Genomic DNA, 15,267 nt, shown 5'->3' with positions numbered 1-15,267 from the left:
GGAGCACCTGCAGTTTTCCTCCTTGAATGTTTATCCTGGTGAATACAAGGGAGTGTGATTTACTTGCCTTTGCCCTACTGCTAACTCTCCATACCCCCCTCAGTGACAAAACCTTAGGGAATGGCTTTTCAGACCAAATTGTCCTCCTGTTAAAATATTTTCCAGGCCACTAAGGAAAACCTCCCCTTGTATGTGTAAAGTGGGTCAGACAGAAAATTGTGAACACGGTCCACAGTGCAATCGGGATTCACCTGCTGGGCCCAGCCTGCATGTAAGCATCCAAGAGCACATGGAGCCACAGTGCAGCCCTCATGCATTGCTGCAAGAGCCTCTGGGAAGCAAGTCAACCCAAACGTGGTGGAGAGGAGATGGGACCATTGGCCTGGCCCTCCCACCTCCACTTAAGAATGGCTAAAAAAGTACAGCCTGCTTCATCCTAAGGGGCAGACTCACCCCTCAAGATTTCCTGAGACAGCTTCTTCATTGTCCCCAGTGAGGGTCTGTGACCCATTTTGCACCAGGATCCAACACTTATGTTATAGCCTGGATTGCAGAGCATGAGTGCTGTACCAGAAGGAGGAACATTTAGGGGACAAGGCACCATCTTGAGGGCCAGGAGAGGTCTGTTGTGTTCCCAGTTCCAACAAAAGCTTAAGGCCTCAAGAACTTGGAGGAGGTGCCTTTGCCCACCCCTAACCAGTTTGCTAACACCTCAGGGATGAGAGACCAAATTCTTTACAAGTCTCTGCTACCGTCTTCTGATCTTCAGCAGTTCCCCTTCCCTTCTTCCATTTGTATTCCCATTAGTAAAGTGATAACTATTTGTTCTGTTTTTTGTGCTTCCCTTATTTGAACTCCTTACTCTCTCCTAGTCTCTCTTAGCTTACCAGTTTCTGGGGGGGAACTACTGTCATATGTGGTTCATCACAGTGCCTAGCGCAGAGGGGCAGAGCAGAGCTGTTGGATGCAATTTGCATCCAGGAGCGCTGTAATGAGCCTGAAGTTTCTGTAGAGAAAATTCAGACACATAAATTGCCCATGTAGACATGCCCAGCATTTCCTAGCATGATTCAGTGGCTTAAAGGTGAAATCAGTCAAGTTCAAGGTGTGCATGCTGAGCAATGAACGCAGGTAGCTTCAGACCAGCTCACTAGGGGGCACTGATTATAGTAGGTCGGCCATCTCCGGGAGTATTTAAATTAAGCTTGGATACTTTAAAATAATATATTCTGAGCCAGCCATACACTGTTGGCCACAGTGCCGGAACTACCAGGTGACATTCCATTGCTATTGCTCTATGGACGTTCAGGTGATTAATTATAATGGTCCCTTGTGGCCTTGAGAGCTATGAACTCTCATACCTCACTATCAGGATGCAAATGAATTGCCTGATGGCATGAGGAAAGAAACCTTCCATATCTCCTATTTGCTGTCGGAAACCTGACATTTCACAACAAGGTATGTACAATAGCACAATCTTTTCATATTCCTTGGAAGTCTCCAGTATCAGTCATTAGTGAACACTGCTGTAAAATGGAGCAGATTAGATCCAGCCTGGTAGCCCGTGCTGTGGACTCTTATGTGAGTGTGCACTGGATAAAAAATGTAAGTTCTAGCCTGTGAGTAAATTCACTGGGTATAAATTGGCCAGAACCAGAAACATGGAACTGACATTGTCTCCTGGTTTATAGTTTGGTTTAGGAAAGCAGATTTTGTAAAAGGAGAACCACTCCCACCAAAAAAGCTCTCTTTTACACATAAAATTTCCACCAAAAAAAAAAGTTAAAGGCGCACATGGGGGAACAGTCCAATGTCATTATTACCATGTACACACACATGCAAATGCAGGAACAGCCTATCCCACTACTACCACCACCACACACACACATGCACACATGCACACGCACACACACGGAAACTTAAAGAGGGAACAGCCCACCACTACTATTGCCGCCCACCCCATCCATACCCTTAAGAGCAAGAAAATGTCCATCTTAAAGATCCTTCTTCTCACGTCATATTTGTCACCCCTCACTAGTAGATTCCATCTCAATGTATTTCCCCAAGGCCATCATATTTTTACTACTGACTTCAAAGTATTAAACTAAGAACTGAACATCTTACTGCAGTGAGCTGCCCTAAAGCCAATCTACTGACATCTTATTTTATCGCACAGTATTTTGGCAATATATCTTTGAAACTGCATGCCTTTGTACCTCTCAGTTATATTTGTGCATGGATTTGTTTTGTATGGTACATCATATACAGAAAATTTGATTTTATTACGTCACACTAAATACGTGGTAGAAAAGTGATGCTGAATGGGCACATCTACATGTGACGTTTACTGCATAGTTGACTAATTAGTTGCACAGTAAACATCACACATCTACACACGCTCCCCTATTAGGCTGGAGTAAACTAATTTACTCTGCAGCAGGATAGCACTTGTAAATTCAAATGCTAACCTACTGCAGAGTAAATAACTCTGCAGAAGAGCACATGTAGATACTGCCCTAGCTGACTGGGGCACAAGCGTCCTTCCACGCTGGGGCTGCCTGCAGGCTAACTCTGCACTGCAGCACTCTCATGCCCCAGTCATTCCCTCCATGGCACACTGAACCAGGGAGAGCAGCCTCAGGCTGGCAGGCTGACCCCTGCCCAGGACCCCTGCCAGTCAGGGCTGCTATGATCCGACTCAACATGCTATGCACGAATAAACTGCAGAGCTTATTGCTCCCAGGTTTATTGCTCCTGGGCACACATTCAAATGGTGTGCTGAGGAGCAATAAACTCAGGAGCAATAAGCTCCACAGTTTATTCATATGCATTAATTGCACATGTAGACATGCCCAATATGTGCTAAATGTTGTGCTCCTTCTCTGTCTGGTGTATGGCTTAAAAAGGATGCTAAGACTGCAGTCCTAAGAAAATAATAGACATATTTAAAACCATATTCTATTCCACCTATTAGCTGACTATTAGATTTCCAGTTGCTGAATGATCGTTAATGTAAAAGGTGAGTGCCACCTCCTCCTCCTCACTGCTTTTCTGTGACTCAGTATTAAAGATAACATCATAGAATCATAGAAAAATGGTGCTGGAAGGGACCCCCAGAGGTCATCTAGTCTAACTCCCTGCTTGAGGCAGGATCATTACTGTCCAAACCTTCCCATACAAATCCTTGTCTAACCTATTCCTAAAACTACACAAGAACCCTGATGCACAAGTATGAGCTATATTGCCCAAAGACAACAAAACCACCTTACCCGCCACAAGTAAAGCAGGTGGATGACAGCTATCAGAGACCTACCACTGCAAGGACTGTTAAAATTAATATGAGATATCTAAGGAAAAGAGCTATGCCTTCTATCACAGAGGAAGGAAACACCATCTACAGCCTGTAACCAAACATGACCATAGGGTAAAATTCCTGCCTACCCCAAAATGTGGTGATTGCTCTGACTGAAAGGAAATTAAAACTAGGAATCTCTTGGTTTTAGTTCCAGTAGGAGCATTGGCATACCCCAGTCCAAATCCCAAGTCTTGGTTGCAGCCAATAACCAATACTTCTGAAGAAGACAGAAATAACCCTGATACCAAATTCCTTCTTAGCCACACAGGACAACCAGGAAAGGCCAGAAAAATGGGAAAAACCAAACACCTTCCATTCTGTTCTGCAACCTGGGAACAAGAAGTATAACTTACATATCAAACCATCTACCTAGACAGCCAGAACTCTACTTTTTGTACCAGCTCCATATAGTATCTCAGAGAATGGTGTTACAAAAGTTGATTCGTTAATGGATTTTCTGGGAATTGAGCTGGATGAAATAATATCCAATTGACATGCTAAATCTATTTAAATACTATATTGGGCATGTCTACACATGCATTTATGCTGGCTTCAATTTAGTGCGTAGTATATCACTGTGCAATAAGGTGTCTACATGTGCGTTACTGCACAGTAACTAGTTGGGCATAATTTTTTACACTCAAATTGACATAAGTCGCCATAGTCACTGCACAGTATAGGTGTACTTGTGTAGACGTGCACCCGTACTGCACACTAATTTCAGTTACTGAGCAGTAAATGCACACATGCAGATGTGCCCAATATGTGAAACAAAATCTGGCCCTGAATTATTAAAAGATATACAACTGGAAGGTCAGGGTTAAGGTTAAATGACTTCGAGTCCTTTGATATGGAGACTGAGGGCAAGAAAAAGTTGGATGGTACATAAAGCAATTTGGGAGAGTGGAGAGTATTCTTGAGGCTGAGTGCATGTTGACAAAGAGCTAACGCCTAGAGACTGGCTTTGTGCTCCGTGTGACCGCAGGCTTACCTCACAATTTCCTTGATTCTTAGTATTTGCACTGTTGTGAGGAAATCCACTCCAGCAAGCTTTATTTTAAGTTAGCAAACTTTGTGTAGGAGTATAAATAAATCCCTGAAACTCTCAGGGAGAGCAGGGGGAGAAAAATGGGAGCATTAGTCAGCAGCACTCCAGGGGAGAGCCCTATGGCAAGAATCCGGACAGTGTCCTCCAGAGCTCATGGAAAATGCACTGTACAAAATATTTTCACAGAGCAGGAAAGTGTGGCATTCTTTACATAACAATGGCATTGTGTCACTGTCTGTGACCACAGCCGTGACTCAGGCTGTTGCTGGGGAGGAGAAGGGAGGGCATAGCAAGAAGTCTTGATGGTAGTTCAGGGCTTCTGCTACTATTTGTACAATGCAGTTAGGAATTCCAAAGGAAACACAAGGCCATTGTTTTGGGGGTTTTTTTTAAAGAGCTGCTCTTGATTGATAGCCATGCAGTGTAAATATTATTCCTGAGTCACGTGTGGGCAGCATGAGTGCAGAGGGCTTACATCCCATAGCAGAGATGGATGTTTTGCCTGCTGCAGCTCCTGAGGCACCTGTCTCTATGGCACTTAGCATACAACATCTGGTTTCATTACACCATAAGCTTCCCACAGGATGATGTTCCACTGTTCTGCTCATGGGGAATTTGTGGCATCTGATCCCAAACATCATCATATACTTGAAATTAGGAAACATTGGCCATGTCTACACAAGATGCTACCTTGCAGTACTTGTATAAACAAGTACTAAATAAATGTATAGTAACCCAAGTTACTGCTCAGTAGCACCAGTGAATGCCTTTTTTGTGACGCTACTGTGCAGTAGCCTAATACTACTGCACAGTAGCATCACATCACAATTTTTGCCATGCGTTGCTACCGTGCAGTAGTATCAGGCTACTGCACACTTAATGTCTCGTGTGGATGTGCCCATTAAGAAGAAGATCAAATCTGAATCTGTATAATTTGGGGGACAGTGAAAAGAGCCTACCTTTTTCCTGCCTTGATATCCCTGTGGAGGAGCTAGTTACATTTGATGTACACAGAATCTCCTGATTATCTCCTATAACTCCTAGGATGCTGGCCACTCTGACAGGGTGGGTGTATAACACAGAGCTATCTTTGTCCCATTTGCATGAACTGGCAGAGCTGGCCAGATATGGAGGATGCATGCTGCACTTTTGTACGGCATGCTGAGAATGCACAATGGAAGGAAGAGTGCTACCAAAGCTTCTCCCAAAATGGTACACTGTGCTGTTATCAAGGCAGATCTATATGCTTAACAGTTAAAGATACAACATGACTCTAAATCTGAACCTCTATGACCTATACAATTATGATGGCTTTTTTGGGTGCAAAAAAGGACACAAAAGAAGTTGTGACTAAAACCCCTAGGGAGACAAATGAATATTAGACATCAGGGGCATTTTGAGCAGATTGGTCAAGAGAGGGCAATAAACATAGTGGCCAATTTAGAGGCAATGCTTTGTGGGTGACAGAACAGCATGGTGGTAGTGATTTACAGGGAAGATACTTCCTAGACCTAGGTTCAGCCCTGATTTTGTGAGACTCATCTTGGGAGTTTGAGAATTCAAGGGAATGAAAACCTCTGGAGAAAGTGAAAATGGGAGAATTAAATACATCAAAGACATGAAAGGGAGCAAATGAGATAGCTGCTCTTATACAGAAACAGATGGCGGAGGGGAGAGGTCCCTTTCCCCTGCCCCCTACAAATACAGGACATGTATGGCAGGAGTTACAAACACAGGACAAAAGGAGGGATACGGAGTAAGGATTCAACATTTATATCTCAAAGGTAAATGTCGAGATAGAAGCTGTAAGTTACAGGAGCTCCCTAACCAAGGAGACTAAGTTCATAATTCGGAGATGTTCCCACAGTTGAGTAGCTAGCTAGCTAGTTAGAGAGACTGAAGGACCTCAGAGGTTGCCTTCTGATCCACAAATAAAGTTTAATGTTTAGTTCTTTTCATTCATATATAGTTGTGTTTACTGAACCCAGTGGGTACATCTACACATGCCCCCAACTGCGTAGTTGTTACTGCACAGTCATTTAGTGCTTGTTTTACCAAGTACTAAATGACTGTGAAGTAACCACTGTTACTATAAAGTCCTGGCAGCACATGGAACATTTATGACCCATCAACTGTGCTGTTGTAATTTGGAAAGCTCTGTTTTAACTGTAACAAGAAGAACCATTTTGCCAGGTGCCAAAGGTCCCAGACATAAAACCTTAAAATGCATACAGTTGAGGACATGCCAGAAGAATTTTTTAATTTGAATAGATATGGTTGAATCAAGTAAAATCCATAGAAGTGCAAGGAACAATGGTTTCATTTAAATTGGATAGCGGACCTTGGGTTAATATTTTAACAGAGTTTGAATATAAAAAATTAAAAGCAAGACTAATAAACATAAAATATGGACCTTGTTATACATTAATTTTAGGAAACTTCTGGAGCTCTTAACCCCTGGATTGTCCACATATTAAGACTTGAAACTGTTTTAAGCACACTTTAGGTGGCTTACAGTTATGCTACTCCAGGGAAGGTTTATCCCTGAGCTGTTACCCAGCTCATTTTCATTAATGTATGGCTACTCCCCACAGATAAGCTGCCAAAGTTGCAGTCCTCCAGCATCCCAGGATACGGTGTCCCTTTCTCCACCCTCCTGTTCTGTGCAGACAGAACTTTCCACCCTGAAAACTATACTCCCTGGGGATGGTGTCTGGCACCAAGCAAAGTCCCCCTTCCACCCTGAGGGGTCTGACTTTTCCACTGCCAGCTAGACAGATTGCAGGGTATGAATACTTCCAGAAGTCAGGTCTAGGTCAGTGAAAGGGGTAGGGGGGGACAAGGTAGGGGGGCAGATTGGGTCCCCATGAGCTGGGACTTCTTTCTCAGGGCAAGGACAGTAGCTCCTCCATAAATGCCTTCCCTCACCACTCCCAGCTCCCACCTAACGTGTGCTTAAAACTAGTTTCAGGTGTTAACCTAAGAAGAACAACCAGCACACTCCACCAATACCAATTTATTAAAACATCAGACCTTCTTTCATTTATTTACACTTTATTGATTTTTAATTCTTTTTTATTTTATCCTTCACTGGCTGACTTCCTTCATTTCCCCACCCATCCCCATTTCCTTTCCACCTCTGATTTCATTATCCATGCCCATCCTATTAACTCTCTGCCTCCTAGTTTTCATGTTCTTGCCCCCACAGCCTCACTCAAACCTCCCCACCTAGAGCAGGGATAGAAGCCTGCCCTGGCTCACCAGCTCTCTAGTGACAACTCACAGCTATAGCTCCTAGTCCAATCCCTGCTCACCAGTCCTCTAGTGGCAAGTCAGAGCTGTGCAGGTGGGGACAGTCAGAGAAGGTTTTTAGCCTTGAAATATAGCTGCTCTATATTTGAGCTGGCTCTAACACTGATCAGCATTTGAGCAGCTCAGAATGCAATGTGCAACAAGGCCCTGACTATTCAGGAAAAAATATACCAATGAAAGGGAGATGCATTGCTAGAATTCAATACAGAAATAGAGCGTGCAAACTCCCATTCACTGAGGCAAATAAGGCAGTGAGAAGTTGGGGTCTAGCAGCTTGTGGGAAACTGAATTTAGTTAGATGAAGACACGCACACTCCAGCAGACCCACAGCAGATTCGATTAGTTGAGTCTGTTCTGACGCATGCTAATTAGCACACATGGGAGCAGAGGTCCATCATGTGTATAGTCTGTCAAGACATGGAGGAAAAGCTTCCCAGAAAAAAACAAATCAGAAACTGGATGTGATACTTTGGCAGTCAGAAAAAAGTGAAACCTTGAACAACCCAGAGACTTACTAAAGGAGCTGCAGAAAAGAAGGGAATAGAAAATGAGGAGTAAAGCCTCATTTCAGAGAGATATGCTAGCAACCTCTTCTCTGTAGCTGGGTATAACTGATTTTTATATGAATTGATTTGTGTACTTATTGTTGAGATGGAGGATGTAGTGACAGAAATTGGCTTGTGGGTGCTAAGCACCTGCTAATTTTTTTTGTTGAGTGCTTGAACCCCAGAGCACCCATGGAATCAGTGCCTATGTTCCCTAACTAAGGAATTTGGTGATTGGAAGGTAGTCCCTTAATTAAGTAGATAGATATCTAGACTGAAGAGGTTGGCTACTGTTCCATAAATAAAGTGTATTGTTTTCATTCTTCTCATTCATCTATACCTGAGTTTACTGAACACAGTTATCACCACAGTTAAGGAGTCCACATTTATGGTAGATGAAGAAAACTCAATGGACATAATAGACCTAGATTTTAGTAGGGCTTTCGGTACTCCCCCTAACATTCTCAGAATCAGGGATCCTGGTTTTCTCTTATTTATTTAAAAAAATCCCCAATTTTCGGTTAAAAAAAGTAACCTCAAATCCACATTTTTCCATGATAAAATGAAACACCACTCTGTGTGTGTGTGTGTGTGTGTGTGTGTGTGTGTGTGTGTGTGTGTGTGTGTGTGTGTGTGTGTGTGTAATGTGGATTTGAGGTTACTTTTTTAAATAGAAAATTGGGGATTTTTTAAAATCAGAGAAAAACAGGATCCCTGCTCATAAGTAAACTGGAGAAATTTGGCCAAATAGAATTATTGTTCAGTCATTACATAATTGGCCACAAGGAGAGAGTAACTATACATATCTCGGTATCAAAACAGCAGGAATTTCAAGGAGGTTTCCATCGGGGTTTACTTCGGATCTTATGTTTTTTACCACGTATATTGATCACTTAGACACTGAAATAGATTGCTTTCTCTTCAAGTCGTGCATATGACACAAAACTGGAGTAGTGTGTGTGCTTCTGAACTACACATTTCCAGAAGGATTTAAGAAAATTGGAGAGGATCCAAGAGGTGAGTAACAAAGATGATAAAGGGGATGTAATGCAATCCACACAAAAAAAGGTTAAGGGAGCTAGGTATGTTTCGTTTGGAGAAAAAGAGATTAAGGGAGGAGGTCTGATAGCAGTTTTCAAATATTTGAAAGACTGCCATAAAGAAGAGGGAGAATGAGTGTCATCATTCTTGTTGCAGAGGTCACGATGCAGTGGGTTTAAACTGCAGCAAAGTAGATTGAGCTTATATCTCAGAAAAAAAAGAAAACCTCCCTTAATATAAGAACAGTAGGACAGTGTGCTTAAAGAAGTTGTAGAATCTCCTTCATCAGAGGTTTTCAAGAAGAGACTGGAGAGTCATCTATCCTGTGTTGTTTCCGAAGAGTGCATCCTGCATTTGTACAGGGGGTTGGATGAGATGACCTATGAGGTCATGAGTCTAAAACACCTGAGAATGGAGCAGTACTCAGCCTCCTTGTATTCACATGGTGCACCCAACTGCATTTGTACTAGCATGAAAGAGCCTTATATACACTTCACTCAGGGGCTTTTAAGATCAAAGGTTTATGCTTATTAGCCTTTAAAAAAAAGTTCCATTAGAAAATATTTCTAGAGGGTGGCTGTTAGTGAAATGCAAAAAGAAAATATTTGACTGGGTTTAGAACAGAGTTATTAGAGTAAATTAGTAAAACAGGAGCTCAAAGGTAGAACAGTTAAGAACATTAACCTCCACTGTACCACAGGCTCAGAAATCAAGGCAGGAGCTCACCAGCCCCCTGCATCAGAAGTAGCTGAAGCATGGTGCTGGAAGTTTGCAAGTTTGTGCCACCATCTTCTTAGTTTTTATTCTTATGAGTTCACACCCAAGCTGGATTTCAAGTTCAAACTAATCCCAAACCTCACAGCAAAGCACAGGTTAAACCAGAAAATATTTATTCTTAGTTACTTAACTGAAAAATAAATAAAGAAAAGTGCTAGCAGATATCCTAAAACTTTGGTAAGAAAAAAATCATAGCTTGAGGAACTCACAGTCTAAGGCTCCGATGCTGCACACAGTTAAGCATATGCTTACTATATGGACATGAGTAATTCCCTGAACCACAACAAATGTTTCGAATACTGAAATCTTTATCAGAAGAAAAGGTTTTCACTTATCTCCCATTAGCTGCCGTATAGAGCAAAATCCAGACTGGCACCTCCAGTTTAGGTTTGGATGATTCAAAACAGGGTTAGACACTTCGGCTTCCTGCACAGTTAATAGGGAAGTTATGTACATTAACAGAGTGATGCAGAGTCCAGCCACTGATCAAGTAGCTACATAAAGCTGATGAGGAGGAAACACAGATACAAGAAGGAGGTCTCTGAATCCCTAGCCCTCTCTGGAGCTGGTGTACCTGACTGAGGGGAGCAACCAGTCCTCTTTTGAGGATAGCAGTGCTGCTGTTTACCTTTGTATAATACCATAGAGGTTACAGCACCCATGCAAGAAGAGGATACCTTAGGCAGTTACATTTCTGTCCTGTGCACAAGTAAGTTTTTCCCTGCTATGGGTGCTCAGAAGAGTTCATTTATGCTGTGTTATGATCCAACTCTGCCATGGAAGCACAGAAACACTACGTAACCTTCCTCCTCCCCTCAAAATTGTGATCAAGCAGAAGTCACAACCAGTAACTACTTGACAGAGGTCATGAATGCCCAGTGCTGCCTGCCCTTTTTCCCCAACAGCCTAGTGGTTAGTATATCTACCCAGGATTAGTGAAGCCCAGCATCCAAACCCACCTTCTTCAGAGTGGATTTGAATCTGATTTCCCATATCACAAGGCAACAACTTAAATCACCTGGCTGCAGTCAAGGCAGTACTGAGAGCACTTTTCTAATTGAGGCCAGGCTACAGGGGGAATGAGGGAAAGGATCCTGGAGACAAAAGGAGAATAAGCAATAGGGTACCTGCTTCTGTGGTTCAGGGAGACAGATGCTGTCTAGTAGTAAGGGAGTAAGCCCTTGCTTCCAATACAGTTTGTGGTTTTTGCATTGCATGGTCATTGGGAACATGACATAAACAGCACTGGGGGAGACAGCAGGCTGCTTGCCATGTTGCCGCACTTGCTTGAAACTCCCTTCCCTATACGGAAAGACTTCAGGTTTCCAGCTCCTTTGCTGCATGCAATTTAGAAAGTCTTGGGGTGGCAATCCTCATCTTCATGCAGGAGAGGTCTCTTCGAAGACATGACCCAGAGTGCCTATGTGTGCCTGTGTTTGGAGAGAGGAAAACAAAGCCGAGCAGACTGGTAATAACAAATTTCAAGGTCCTGGACTTTCCCTTCAGAATAAAAGAACGCCAACATCGGTGCAACAGCCTTCTCCAGCATTTTGTTACACTCCCACCTCACCTTGTAAGACACCATCTGACTTTCTCCACTGTGGAGTATCTACTGGATCCACAGTTTTCTAGTGGCCTCTCTCACCACACATCCTGATTAAACAGGAGAGTGGAGTGGATATACTAAACAATGAGATAAATTTGTTTTCAAGTTACCCAAGGCATATAGACAGACGTGTGCTCCAAGGGAAGGGGGTGTGCTTTAATTAGAGAGGGTCTTAGACCTGTTCTAATTAAAGTGTCTCATGCATCAGTGTCCCCAAGCTTCAAAATGATGGCGGAGGCACTTTAAAGCTTGTCGAAAGAGCTTTATTTAAAGCACCCCCACGGCCATTTTGAAGCACGGGGATGCTGATACACGAGACACAGAGGCTGGCTGGAGCACACTAATTAGCACGCTACAGCTGAATCAATTAATTGTGTCTGCTCTGACACACTGTAATTACAGCATGTTGGAGCAGCCTCCCTGAACATGTACAGGCAGCCCCAGTGCCTAGCAAGTAAGACTTGCACTGTTGCAATTCAGCTGGATCATATCTTATCCCCTGTTCTAAAATGAAATCCAGAATAATGTTATGACTTACAGTGGTTTGACTCCAAACCTACATCTGTGTATGTGAGGCATTTGGCATAAAAAATCATTGGGTAAAATGCATGAACTGCATGAGCAGCACAGACCAGAGTCCTCTCTTCCCAGGCAGGCCTTTTCTCCCCAGATCACAGACTGATCATCCTCCTTGAGTCTTATTCTTCTGGTCCTATGACTCTTTTCCTTTTGGCTACCCAGTGGCAATAAGTATCTAACCACAGCTATTTGAGGAGGACTCTTGGAATGCTTCCTGCATTTATGTCTAGTTTTCCAGGTCAGAGGAAGTCTTGCTCAGGACACGCGCCTTATGTGGCCAGAGAAAAGCAACTGGATGCATCTTAGAATGTGTTAAAATTCTTCACTGGATTGAATGGAGATCCACATGCCTCCTGAATCACTGAGGATCACTTTTTGTAGGTATCTAAGTGCTACTCATTGAAATGAATGGGAAAGCTGTGTGCACCTGCAAGGCAAAGCAGAACACACCTCTGTAAGCACATGAGCTGTGTACTAACTCTCCAGTGAAAGTGCCTTTGAACTGTACATCTGCACAGACAAGCAGAATACTTTCCTGGTTCCATCAGGACCTTGCCAGCGGCTCTTAGATATCTACTGGGGGAAACAGAACTTAGCCCACAGCGGGTGCATCTACATGTGCACTTAACTTCACAGTCGACTAATTTGCTGTGGTGTAAAGTGTCACAGTCTACACATGCAACACTATTAGACCACAGCAAACTAATTTGTGCTGCCATAAGATAGTACTGTTGGGGATGGTATTATCTTACAGCTGCAAAAATAACTGCTTAAATGCACGTGTAAATGCTGACCTGGGTGTACATTGTGCCCAGTCAGCCCAGGCAGCAGGGGCCAGACCCCTGCTTGCTTCCTAGCTACAGGGCTCCACACACTAGGGCACTCCCATGCCCAGCCAGCCCCTCTGCCACCCAACACTGCCTCCTGAAGCCTGGAGCTAAGCGTTCCCCTTCCCCACCCCCCACCCCCGGGCCCTCTGCCAGCTCGGGGTTGCTCACCTTTGGCTCAAAGTGCTGCAATTCTGGGTGCAACATCTGCACATGCGCCCTGGGCCACAGCAGTATGAGTACCTATATGTACCATTAAGGTGCTATTATAAACTCCACTGCAAACTGCACTGAAGTGTATCGCATCACCTTAATGGTATGTGTAGATGCACCCAGTGTCTGATACATTCATAAAATTATTAATTTGGAAAGCCAGCTGGAATCAGTGTTATTGGGTAAAACAGTTCTTTTTCCATCTTGGTGTTTAGTTGGTTAAATGTGTTGTCTGTTTTGCAACCTGCTGAAAGGGTTGTGGGTATGGTGTCAGGTAGACGGTGCCACAGGCTTCTCTATACTGCTGGCCATTATTTTCAGTGCTTCTTAAATTTGATTGTTGTTTTTCTTATTTGCTTTCTGGTTCCTTTATTGATATCAATCAAAGAAACTATCTCCTTCTATGGTAACAGATTCTGTATTTCAAGGATACCACTGTGCAGTTAGCAGTAAGCACTGCTTATTAAAACTACTTACCAGAAGATTTCTGTGAATAATTGTTATTTGGTTCAGTGGCCAAACTGAAAAATCAAAATCAAAATCTGAATTTCCATATTTTTTTCCCAAACTGCACAACACAGACTTCCAAAGAAACCATTCACAACAGTAACCATGAAAACCTGTAGTAAGTTTGGAACATTAGGCATTGAGATCAGTGATAACACGCTGAGGAAGTCTACATAAGCTAAGGCCACGAATAAGGGGAGTATATATAAGGGATACAGCTTTAGAAACCTGTTGTTGCTTTATTTTTATTCTGTTCAATTCTCTAGTTCTCTGGTGGAAGTTGTGAACTGAAGCACATAACAGACACATAAGTTCCTAGATTCACATTAAAGTAGACATTTAGTTCAAGGTATTCTACCATGTTGCATGGCTGAAAGATATCCTGGCCACTTGAATTATTTCCCTAGCAACAAACCCACAGTTATGTGTGTATTGCTATCAGTCTTTCTCCTGATATCTTATTTTATAGGTGAAATTAAGGTGGTTTGTTTGGAAAATTGGGTCTTAACAGGTCTTAATAGATGACAATGACCTTCTTTATCAGTGGCTGCAAATTCTACTGAAGACAAGTGCAAGCAGCTGTGTGTGGTAGCATGTGTATGTTGTCTATATGAATGTATGTTTGAGTGTATAAAAATTTCACTGTTTACCAGAATCTTTTAACTCCAGCCTGCACTGCCAATGAGCTTATCTTATCTATACTGTCGATGTAAATAAAAAGAAGTATCCAAACATGTCTGCACCTGAGTAGCTTCTTATCAAAAGTACTTCTGCTGACCTAGTAAACCTATCAGTAATCCATTAATTTCCTAACCATAACATTTTAAAAAATAAATCCCCTCTTTTATTACCAGTGCAGTTTTGATCTGGTGAAACTTTAATTCCCAAGCATTTTTTTTCCACAATGTATCTCACAAACACACCTGCCATTCTGGACTCTGCCCTCTGTGCCCAGTTATGTAATCAGATTGTATCTTCAGCTGCACATACCTTTCCTAGTACAAAGCCACTGAGAGACTGGAGAGAAAACAACACCAGCACAGCAACATTTGCACTTCTCTGTACATACTTAAATGTGTAGCCAAAGGGAGGCTTACACCCCTCTGGCTTCTTGTTTCCTCCCAGCTCCTGCTCCTGCTGGTGTCTGGAGCCCCAGGTGTCCCATGGAGCTGGGGTCTTTCTGACAACCCTTCTGCAGGATGCAGAACATGAGGAAGTAGCCCCAGGCCCCACTTAGCCAAGGCTGCCCCTCCATCCCAGTGCTAGTCAACCTGATCATAAAGAACATAAGAACTGCCATTTACTGGCTCAGACCATATGTTCTTGCCCAGTAGCCTGTGTCACACAGAGGCAGAGTGGATATTGAATTGGAGGGGGGATTGGGCATGACCAGGGTTGTTTCCATTGTTTTGCTCCCACATGCAATCTCCAGCATTGAAGCTAGGGACAGACATTCA

This window comes from Crocodylus siamensis, chromosome 7, assembly GCF_052110815.1.
Source record: "Crocodylus siamensis isolate JL-2025a chromosome 7, ASM5211081v1, whole genome shotgun sequence".
In the NCBI taxonomy this organism is placed as follows: Eukaryota; Metazoa; Chordata; order Crocodylia; family Crocodylidae; genus Crocodylus; species Crocodylus siamensis.
This window is presented reverse-complemented; position numbering follows the sequence as displayed.